Below are 12,372 nucleotides of genomic sequence, written 5' to 3'. Positions count from 1 at the left end.
AGCGACGCTCAGATACCTGATGGAAAACTAATCGCCCAAAAACCTGTACAAATTACAATCATCGGTTCCAACTTCTCAAAAATGAACATTTGCTGTTTTTCTCTCACAGAATCTTTTTTTAAATGTGTCATACTTTTTCAAATTATTGATTTTCAAATTGTAAGAAAATGAATTAGTCAAATAGAAAAAAATTACATATTGTTGTCATGAAATAAAAGCCTCCGAAACCTCATTCAGACAATCCTATAATTCTTTTTTTGTGTTAATTCATTTCCACCTAAATATATATAATTTTAAACGTTGTAACGGGTACGATTGCGCATTGAAACAGAAAACAAAATGTTGTTTTGAAATGAGGAGAGTTGTCTCTGAGCTTTTGCACTGCATTGCTGAAACCTGAAGCTACCGTTAGCTGCCTTACTTATGAATGCTGGAGGTATTTTTCGATTAAAAATAATAAAGAAAATGTTCACGTTACATTTGGGTACAATCACTTTATGTCTACTGCAAAATTGTTGATTTTCACTATCAGTTCATATCTAGTGCTGTAGGATAAATAGTTCACGTCCAGATTGACTAGTCTAGCAATGTTTCATATGTTATAGAGTTACATGTTTTTTTGCCATCCATGCAATGTTACACATTTACCTTTTAATATCAATTAAACCAGCAGCTCCTCACAGGTCGCTGATTGGTCCAGACACAAATGCATTACTTGGATCCTGAGTCAACCCTGCTCCCATGAAGGCTTTACACCTGACCCTAGGGAGAGCATTACTGACTCTAAGTGGGGCAGAGTAATGCTGTGAGACGAGGAGATCAGCCACACGAGCCCAGGGATTGTATATTTAATATACATATGTAAATATATATATACACACATATATATATATACACATACACAATATATATATATACTGTATATACATAATATATATATATATTATCTATATAAATATATAAGTTTCCTTGTTGTTTTGGAGAGCGTGTTGTCAAACGTGCTGTTCAGTCTGCTTTGGGATCATTGGCAGAACAATCTGCAGAGAAGTCCTGCTAACCAGATCAGAGGAGACACCGAGATAATCCGTACCGGGTTTGGAGCGCCACAGATAGACGGTGAGCCCAGCTGAACCCAGTGGACCGGTTGACCTCAATCCACGCACACACACACACCTTGAAATATCAGTTTTCAGTTTTTCGACTGGCACGCAGGCGGCAGCAGCGCTCTCGGTACGGAGTGTGTGTGTGTGGTTCATAAATATACAGAACAAGTTTATAGTCTATCTGGAAGAGAGAGAGAAGAAGACGAACAGAGGAACGTTCCACACACAAAGCACATCAATAATTCTAGTTTTCCAGAATCGCCTCAGCCAGACGACTTCTCCTGAACTTTTTTTTTTCCATTCTGAAGGAGCGCCGGCGCTCTGCTGCCACACGGGAGCCGGGATTGGCCAGACTCTGAACGTGGGATGTTCAGATCACAGGGAGGACATCCTGCTATAGGCCGATAGGCTGCTGGGGGTCATTTAGGATACACTGAGCTCCTCTCTCCTCTCCTCTCTCCTTATGGACGCTTAGGATACACTGAGCTCCTCTCTCCTCTCCTTATGGACGCTCCTCTCCTCTCTCCTTATGGGTGCTTAGGATACACTGAGCTCCTCTCTCCTCTCCTCTCTCCTTATGGGTGCTTAGGATACACTGAGCTCCTCTCTCCTCTCCTCTCTCCTTAGGGACGTTTAGGATACACTGAGCTCCTCTCTCCTCTCTCCTTATGGACGTTTAGGATACACTGAGCTCCTCTCTCCTCTCCTCTCTCCTTATGGGCGCTTAGGATACACTGAGCTCCTCTCTCCTCTCTCCTTATGGATGCTTAGGATACACTGAGCTCCTCTCTCTCTCCTCTCCTTAGGACGTTTAGGATACACTGCTCTCTCCTTATGGACGTTTAGGATACACTGAGCACCTCTCTCCTCTCTCCTCCCTTATGGCTTAGGATACACTGAGCTCCTCTCTCTCCTCTCTCTCCTTGTAGATCCTCTCCTCTCCACAGGACAGAGGATCTCTCCCTAAGAGGGGCGGATATGACACATGAGGAGGACAGAGGAGGACCTGGACAGAGGATAGGATACATTAGGATAGAGGATACATGAGGACAGAGGATACATGAGGACAGAGGATAGGATACATTAGGATAGAGGATACATGAGGACAGAGGATAGGATACATGAGGACAGAGGATACATGAGGACAGAGGATAGGATACATTAGGATAGAGGACAGAGGATACATGAGGACAGAGGATAGGATACATGAGGACAGAGGATACATGAGGACAGAGGACACATGAGGACACATGAGGACAGAGGATACATGAGGAGAGGGTATACATAAGGACAGAGGATACATGAGGACACATGAGAACAGAGGACGAGTCGATGTGTCCTTGAGCAAGGCACTTAATGAGTTGCTCCTGTAGCTGCTCGTCTACAGTGTGAATGTAGTCACTACTGTAAGTCGCTTTGGATAAAAGCGTCAGCCAAATGACATGTAATGTAATGTTATGTAATGTAAAGAGGATACATGAGGACATGGTATACATGAGGACAGAGGATACATGAGGACATGGGATAGGATACATTAGGATAGAGGATACATGAGGACAGAGGATACATGAGGACAGAGGATACATGAGGACACATGAGGACAGAGGATACATGAGGAGAGGGTATACATGAGGACAGAGGATACATGAGGACAGAGGATACATGAGGACACATGAGGACAGAGGATACATGAGGACACATGAGGACAGAGGATACATGAGGACACATGAGGACAGAGGATACATGAGGACAGAGGATACATGAGGACACATGAGGACAGAGGATACATGAGGACACATGAGGACAGAGGATACATGAGGAGAGGGTATACATGAGGACAGAGGATACATGAGGACACATGAGGACACATGAGGACAGAGGATACATGAGGAGAGGGTATACATGAGGACAGAGGATACATGAGGACACATGAGGACAGAGGATACATGAGGAGAGGGTATACATGAGGACAGAGGATACATGAGGACACGAGGACAGAGGATACATGAGGACAGAGGATACATGAGGACACATGAGGACAGAGGATACATGAGGAGAGGGTATACATGAGGACAGAGGATACATGAGGAGAGGGTATACATGAGGACAGAGGATACATGAGGACACATGAGGACAGAGGATACATGAGGACAGAGGATACATGAGGAGAGGGTATACATGAGGACAGAGGATACATGAGGACAGAGGATACATGAGGACACATGAGGACAGAGGATACATGAGGACAGAGGACACATAAGGACAGAGGATACATGAGGAGAGGGTATACATAAGGACAGAGGATACATGAGGACACATGAGGTCAGAGGATACATGAGGACACATGAGGACAGAGGATACATGAGGAGAGGGTATACATGAGGACAGAGGATACATGAGGACACATGAGGACACATGAGGACAGAGGATACATGAGGAGAGGGTATACATGAGGACAGAGGATACATGAGGACACATGAGGACAGAGGATACATGAGGAGAGGGTATACATGAGGACAGAGGATACATGAGGACACGAGGACAGAGGATACATGAGGACAGAGGATACATGAGGACACATGAGGACAGAGGATACATGAGGAGAGGGTATACATGAGGACAGAGGATACATGAGGACACATGAGGACAGAGGATACATGAGGACAGAGGATACATGAGGACAGAGGATACATGAGGACACATGAGGACAGAGGATACATGAGGAGAGGGTATACATGAGGACAGAGGATACATGAGGACAGAGGATACATGAGGACACATGAGGACAGAGGATACATGAGGACAGAGGATACATGAGGAGAGGGTATACATGAGGACAGAGGATACATGAGGACAGAGGATACATGAGGACAGAGGATACATGAGGACACATGAGGACAGAGGATACATGAGGACAGAGGACACATAAGGACAGAGGATACATGAGGAGAGGGTATACATAAGGACAGAGGATACATGAGGACACATGAGGACAGAGGATACATGAGGAGAGGGTATACATCTGGACAGAGGATACATGAGGACACATGAGAACAGAGGAGGGCGACTATGGGTGAGTGGGTAGCAGGTCCGTCTTTCCATCAGGGAGTTGGAGGTCCCGCCCTAGTCGATGTGTCCTTGAGCAAGGCACTTAACCCTGAGTTGCTCCCTGTAGCTGCGTCTACAGTCAATGAATGTAACTACTGTAAGTCGCTTTGGATAAAAGCGTCAGCCAAATGACATGTAATGTAATGTTATGTAATGTAAAGAGGATACATGAGGACAGGGTATACATGAGGACATGGGATAGGATACATTAGGATAGAGGATACATGAGGACAGAGGATACATGAGGACAGAGGACACATGAGGACACATGAGGACAGAGGATACATGAGGAGAGGGTATACATGAGGACAGAGGATACATGAGGACACATGAGGACAGAGGATACATGAGGAGAGGGTATACATGAGGACAGAGGATACATGAGGACACGTGAGGACAGAGGACACAGGAGGAGACACGTGAGGACAGAGGACACAGGAGGAGGAGACACGTGAGGACAGAGGACACATGAGGACACACGTGAGGACAGAGGATACATGAGGACACATGAGGACAGAGGATACATGAGGAGAGGGTATACATGAGGACAGAGGATACATGAGGACAGAGGATACATGAGGACACATGAGGACAGAGGATACATGAGGAGAGGGTATACATGAGGACAGAGGATACATGAGGACACATGAGGACAGAGGATACATGAGGAGAGGGTATACATGAGGACAGAGGATACATGAGGACACATGAGGACAGAGGATACATGAGGACACATGAGGACAGAGGATACATGAGGACAGAGGATACATGAGGACACAGGATACATGAGGACATGAGGACAGAGGATACATGAGGACACATGAGGACAGAGGATACATGAGGACACATGAGGACAGAGGATACATGAGGAGAGGGTATACATGAGGACAGAGGATACATGAGGACAGAGGATACATGAGGACAGAGGATACATGAGGACACATGAGGACAGAGGATACATGAGGACAGAGGATACATGAGGAGAGGGTATACATGAGGACAGAGGATACATGAGGACAGAGGATACATGAGGACACATGAGGACAGAGGATACATGAGGAGAGGGTATACATAAGGACAGAGGATACATGAGGAGAGGGTATACATAAGGACAGAGGATACATGAGGACACATGAGGACAGAGGATACATGAGGAGAGGGTATACATATGGACAGAGGATACATGAGGACAGAGGATAGGATACATTAGGATAGAGGATATATGAGGACAGAGGATACATGAGGACAGAGGATACATGAGGACAGAGGATACATGAAGACAGAGTGGAAAGGTTTAAAATCTCTAATCTGATTGGGGCAGCCATCTGGAAGACTCCACCCCCCCCCCCCCCCCCCTTGAGTGGGGCAAGTCAAGTTTTACATTGGGCTAGTAAATCTGGCAAAATTAGTCTTTTGGGGTTTTATTGCTGTACAGCTCTTTTGTTGTTCATATATGTGCTCTCTAAATGAACTAAACCACAAATATGAGCCCTCTCCCTTCCTGAGTAATGAAGGCCTCGCAAGAAAGTGGTGACGGCAACATCGCCGAGTCGAAGTGCAAGCGAGCGTTTCCATAATCCTGGAAAAAGAAGGCTGGATGTGTGGCGCTGAGAGGACGTGGCCAACATACCAGCCAGTTGGCAACTTGGAGAGCAAGGTGGATAAAACCCGACATGGAACTGTCTGCTGCCTCCAAAACAACAACGAGGGGATCTTTTTCATCAAATGTTTGGTTTCATAACAGTGTGACATCCATATGCATATCATTTAGAACAGTATTGAAGTTGTCCACCATCACATGATTAAACACTCTTTGCTCGAATCAGAAAATGCAGAATTCAGAAAAATTAAAGTTGAAATATCTATTGAGATATATATTCCGACTATATCTGGATTAAAACACAGATTAGCACTTCAGTGGCACTTAAATAGCTCTTACTTATTTACTTATGGTATTACTCATGGTATTACTCATGGTACTTTTGTAGCTCGACTTTCTTGAAGAAATGTTACTTTCTGTATTCTTGTTGTTCTGAGTTTGTACTCTTGGTTGATTCACTTATTGTAAGTCTCTTTGGATAAAAGCGTCTGCTAAATGACATGTCATGTAATGTAATGAAATAAAAATACTGATGTTGAGAACATGTGAAGAGATTCCATCGTGTTCATGAAGCTTTCATCCTGAGCGTTCACCATTTAGTCTGTCAACGCAAGCAGGGCTGGGGTAGCCTACACACCATTCATTATTCATGCTCAGTTTAAACACACACACACACACACACACAGACACACACACACCATTACAGTACGTCAGATCAAAATCAATGATGATATCACAGTGACTTCACTCAGAGCATCAAGTTTAACACAGCAGAGAAAAACTGGATAGAGATAATATTTTGAGTTATAAACTATCTGATCATACACCGATGAGCTAATCCCCATCTTCCATCGCAGCGCTGCCCGTGGTGGTCTATTCATTGGCGTACTTGCACAATCTTTTTCTTTTGTCTTTTTTCGGGGGTGAAAGTAGGAATTTGCAACTCTCTCGGTCTGTAGTGGACTGTAAAGGATTCACCCAGAGCTCTACGATACCCGGTATTAGCAGAGACGGCGTGTAGATGTATGTGTAGAAACCATACGGGACACAAGTGTTGATGCAGCGGCTACGATGTTAGCATAGCATAGCGCCAATCGACCCGAGCTCCGTTGAGAAAACAATCATTTCAAAACTCCCTTTTCACCAATCGGCATCATTACATAGCTATCGAAGCATCCGCTTTTATTGCTTTGTTGGAATTAAATCCAAGCTCAATAGTTTATTTGGTGTTCACGCAGCTGCAGTACGGCAGCTGTTCCTCTCGTCGAGAGCGAATACTCAAAAAACGATCCTGTGGTCAAACTACCGCGAGGCGGAAAAATGCTTTGGCTTATTATTTGTATTCCAGAATGGGCCTCCATGTTTGAACTGAATGAAGAGAACAACCAGAAGTCTGAGGCGGCTGTGGGCATTTAATGTGTTTTATTCAATGAGACTTTGGGATTAGTGTTTACATTTAGGACCAGAGTGAAGGAGTGAGGGGCAACTACTGTAGCGCTGAGGGTTTGTCCATCTGGGCTACCGTAGAAACAAGGTGGAGGACTCCGGAGAAGAGAAACCCACTCCCCAAGTACCAGTGATACCCGACCCATCCATCCAACACGCAAAACATATGACGATACATAATCTGCCTCCTGAAGCCGACATCTCTATGCATCAATAGCACAAATGTCAGGATGAGAAAAGGACTGGTAGGTAGGTGGGTAGGTAGGTAGGTAAGTAAGTAGGTAGGTAGGTAAGGAGGTAAGTAGGTAGGTAGTGGTGAAGTGGGTGGGTGAGGTAGGTAGGTGGTGAGTGGGTGGGGTAGTGGTGGGTGGGCAGGCAGTGGGTGGGTGGTGGGTAGTGGGTAGTGGTGGGTGGGTGCAGGTAAGGTGGGTGGGTGGGTGGGTGAGGCAGGTGGGTGCAGTGGAGTGGGTGGGTGGGCAGGGTGAAGTGGGGTGGGTGCAGTGGGTGGGTGGGTGGCAGGCAGTGGGTGTAAGTGGGTGGGTGGGTGGGGTAGGTGGGTGGGTGGGTAGGTGGGTGGGTGGGTAGAGTGGGTGGGTGGGTGGGTGGGTGGGTGAGGTAGGTAGGTAGGTAGGTAGGTAGGTAGGTAGGTAGGTAGGTAAGGAGGTTGCAGTTGCGGTGCGTCAATAGAGGGCGCTAGGGCGCCGCCCCTCTTAAAATTCTTATAAAAGAAGAAAAAAATAATATATACTGTCAAAAAACATTATATCCCAAATTATTTAAATAAGAAATAAACTGTGTTGACGCGCTAAATGTGTGTGGGAGACCGTAAGCCCCTGTCAACAACCACTTAAGTTAAATGTGACCAGATATAACATATCGCCACTCATCATCACTGAGAGAAGCCCCTCCCCCTTTACAGGCGCCGGCCAAACGTGTGTGTACGGGAGCGAGCAAACATTTCACGGTCGCTGCGGCAAGGACGGCTTCTCATTGGTGGATGAAACGTGAATCGTGTGCGCCCTGGCCAATGACATTGTTTCTTATTTCACGTGATTGGACTATTCGGCCAATCAGAGACCGGTATCGTTCCCTCAGCCAGAGAGCTCCACGGAGCTACGCGAGCAGGTAGCTAACGGAGCTGTCAGCTGGAGGCTCAGTGAGTAATGCTGTTTAGTTTCCCCTGTCTGTTGTTCCAAAGGGACTGAAACTCTCTGGACTACAACGGGGGGAGGGACCTAAAGAGCTGCAGACAAGTGTAAAGCACGAATCTTGCCGCAGTTATCTAGCTAAGAGCATGGAGCTAACTCGCTAACAGCCTGAAGCTAACCCTGTTTACAGTCAGCAGAAGGAGACCGAACTGGCATCGAAACACAACGAAGAAGTTCTGAAAAACAGACACATTCCCTCCAGAATAATGAAACAGGTTACAGACATGATTGACTTTAACCAGAGAGTTATTGAGAAGTTTGCCCACTTTAAAGAGAGGAGCTACTTGTCTTTACAGTAGTGGGTCTGCTCTGTCACCCAATGTAACATGTGATCTCTTTCTGACTCTATTCTGCTCTAAACCTCTTTCATGTGAGGGTGAAACTCTTTTATTGTGTAAACCTCTGAAACCCGACCCAATGTTCCTTAAAGCTGCTCTGAACCTCTCATGTTAAAGTCACAGTGTGTTGATAGTTGTTATTGGACCTTGTTGAGCACGCTGAGTTCTTGAAATAAAGCTTTGTTTTTTACAATATTCTACTCGAAACCTCTTTTCTTTTCATTGTTGAGTGATATTTAAACCACGCCGCCCAACTGCACCCCCCCCCCCGAAAAAAAATTTCACCAGCCGCCACTGGTAGGTAGGTAGGTGGGTGGGTGGACAGATGGATAGATAGGGTGGACTCTTGATGACAACTCTTCACACAAGAGTTCAAATGCCTGACAGGGAGAAAGTATCTTACTTTTGTTTTATACTTCAAATGCAGAGCACCAGCTTCTCAAATGTGAACATTTGCTGCTTTTGGGATTGTTGTTGTAAAAAAACCTTCTGACATTTTATAGACGATCAACCGTACGAGTAAACGACACAACGCATACACGTACGTTAAAGATGTGTGATAACTTGATATCGCGCACACACACACACACACACACACACACACACACACACACACACACACACACACACACACACACACACACACACACACACACACACACACACACACACACACACACACACACTCCCTCCCTCCCTCCTCTCCTCTCCTCTCTCCTCTCCTCTCCTCTCTCCTTATGGACGCTTAGGATACACTGAGGTCCTCTCTCCTCTCCTCTCTCCTTATGGACGCTTAGGATACACTGAGCTCCTCTCTCCTCTCCTCTCTCCTTATGGACGTTTAGGATACACTGAGCTCCTCTCCTCTCCTCTCTCCTTATGGACGTTTAGGATACACTGAGCTCCTCTCTCCTCTCCTGTCTCCTTATGGACGCTTAGGATACACTGAGCTCCTCTCTCCTCTCCTCTCTCCTTATGGACGCTTAGGATACACTGAGCTCCTCTCTCCTCTCCTCTCCTCTCCTCTCTCCTTATGGACGCTTAGGATACACTGAGCTCCTCTCTCCTCTCCTCTCTCCTTATGGACGCTTAGGATACACTGAGCTCCTCTCTCCTCTCCTCTCCTCTCCTCTCTCCTTATGGACGTTTAGGATACACTGAGCTCCTCTCTCCTCTCTCCTCTCCTCTCCTCTCTCCTTATGGACGTTTAGGATACACTGAGCTCCTCTCTCCTCTCCTCTCTCCTTATGGACGTTTAGGATACACTGAGCACCTCTCTCCTCTCCTCTCTCCTAATGGACGTTTAGGATACACTGAGCTCCTCTCTCCTCTCCTCTCTCCTTATGGACGTTTAGGATACACTGAGCACCTCTCTCCTCTCCTCTCTCCTTATGGACGTTTAGGATACACTGAGCTCCTCTCTCTCTCCTCTCTCCTTATGGACGTTTAGGATACACTGAGCTCCTCTCTCCTCTCCTCTCTCCTTATGGACGCTTAGGATACACTGAGCTCCTCTCTCCTCTCCTCTCTCCTTATGGATGCTAGGATACACTGAGCTCCTCTCTCCTCTCCTCTCTCCTTATGGACGTTTAGGATACACTGAGCACCTCTCTCCTCTCCTTATGGACGTCTAGGATACACTGAGCACCTCTCTCCTCTCCTCTCTCCTTATGGATGTTTAGGATACACTGAGCTCCTCTCCTCTCCTCATGGACGTTTAGGATACACTGAGCTCCTCTCTCCTCTCCTCTCTCCTTATGGATGCTAGGATACACTGAGCTCCTCTCTCCTCTCTCCTTATGGACGTTTAGGATACACTGAGCACCTCTCTCCTCTCTCCTTATTGACTTTTAGGATACACTGAGCACCTCTCTCCTTATTGACTTTTAGGATACACTGAGCTCCTCTCTCCTCTCTCCTTATGGATGCTAGGATACACTGAGCTCCTCTCTCCTCTCCTCTCTCCTTATGGACGTTTAGGATACACTGAGCACCTCTCTCCTCTCTCCTTATGGATGAATGTTCATCTCTCCATCACACATTATTAACTCTGTTTCCGCTCCTTGCGACACCAGACTGCACGTGTCAGGAGCAGCAGACACAAACACCGACTACACGTGCGCGCGTGCAATGCATGGTGGTGTTCATGCCAGACCCCCACCGAGACAGCGCGGAATGTCTGTGTGTGCCTAAGCTCTGGAACACCGACCCCCCCCCCACCCCAAAACAAGAACACAACGCCACGCGCGCGCGCAGCTTACATGACCCCCTCCAGACACACTGACCAAACGCGGCGTCACATGCACGTTGTCTGTGTGACAGGGGGCCGAACAATAGACATGTTTTCGACATGTCTGGAAATGAAGAAAGGGAAGAAGAAGAAAAACACAGGACCTGCGCACTGTCAGCGGGTTCAGTCACGTTCTGCGCATTGTCGCGATGACCCGCAGCCATGTTAGCATCACAACTACAGCGAGTTAGCCGTCCTTACCTGAGGATCCCGCTCCAGAAACAAAGGATGCTGCTGCGGCTCTCTCCATTAGGTCGATGCGTCTGCTCGGCCTGACAGCATTCTGTTCCCAGCAGCTCCCCGGCAGGCAGCGCGGCCGTAGAACAGCCACTTCCGGTCACAACTTTCACAATAACGGCCGAATTGTACCTTCGACAATGTAACCGACGTTTTATATGGGAGTAGTCGGCCCTACGTGTGAATGTTTGTTCTTTCATACGTTAAACAAAGAAGGACATTTCAATTTTAACTAAATACGCTGAGTTACTTTTTAGTTGTTGCTTCAATGAGAATCCACAACATTCTGACGCACCTCTAGTGACTGAAATGTGACAGGACGGACAAATTATGCTGTCATTAAATAAATTGCTATTAATCTTCAAAGATGATCTGAAATGTGTGCAAAGTAGAATAATTTATAGAAAAATTGAAGAATATGATTCGAAGTAAAAATTTAATCCTGCTCGCGCTTTTGTTTTGAAGGTCAAAATCACATCGTTTCCGGTTTAAATTCTTCTACCGCTGGCTAGCTTGACACCAATTGCCAGCAGCTTAGTCCGTTGAATGAGCGCATGAGGCGGATGGATGCCGCGGGCCGGGAGAACGGAGGGCCGGACGACCCGCTGCCGCCTTCACAGACACTGTCAGCATTGTTACGTCTATATGTTGAAAGTTATTGTCTTTAATGTGTCTGTTTAACTCTTCATATTATAAATACATGTAAGCACATCGAAGTGTTAGCCTGTCAGTCCTCCCCTGTGAATCGGAATGGAGCGGTCCGGTCATTAAAGGGCCAGTGCGTGTCTCGGACCACTTTGACAGCTTGCAAACGAGGACAAATCACATTTTAATGAAATTACTTTTCCTATTTTCAACAAACAGCATAACTTTCGTCGTGATTTGGGCGTGATGAGGAGACACGTTAAAATAAATCCATCATTTAATTTATTATTATTTATTTATTATGGTCACAATTTATTTACTTTTGCTCGAGAGATGTTTAAGTGGTGCAGAGGAGGCCATGACAGGGTTTACGAGTGTGGGTCCTATTATGCAGCTC

General features: G+C 46.2%; 1 protein-coding gene across 1 annotated transcript in view; it reads right to left on the bottom strand.

Moving 5' to 3' along the window:
- Positions 1–11,370, bottom strand: part of fam110b (family with sequence similarity 110 member B) — a 43,751-nt gene extending 32,381 nt beyond the window's left edge. The window contains exon 1 of the mRNA XM_056421581.1: positions 11,295–11,370. The gene's annotated coding sequence lies outside the window, so the exon portion shown is untranslated. The remainder of the gene's footprint in view (positions 1–11,294) is intronic.
- Between the last annotated feature and the right edge of the window lie 1,002 nt (positions 11,371–12,372).

This window comes from Pseudoliparis swirei, chromosome 8 (genome assembly GCF_029220125.1).
Source record: "Pseudoliparis swirei isolate HS2019 ecotype Mariana Trench chromosome 8, NWPU_hadal_v1, whole genome shotgun sequence".
NCBI lineage: Eukaryota > Metazoa > Chordata > Actinopteri > Perciformes > Liparidae > Pseudoliparis > Pseudoliparis swirei.
This window is presented reverse-complemented; position numbering and strand designations above follow the sequence as displayed.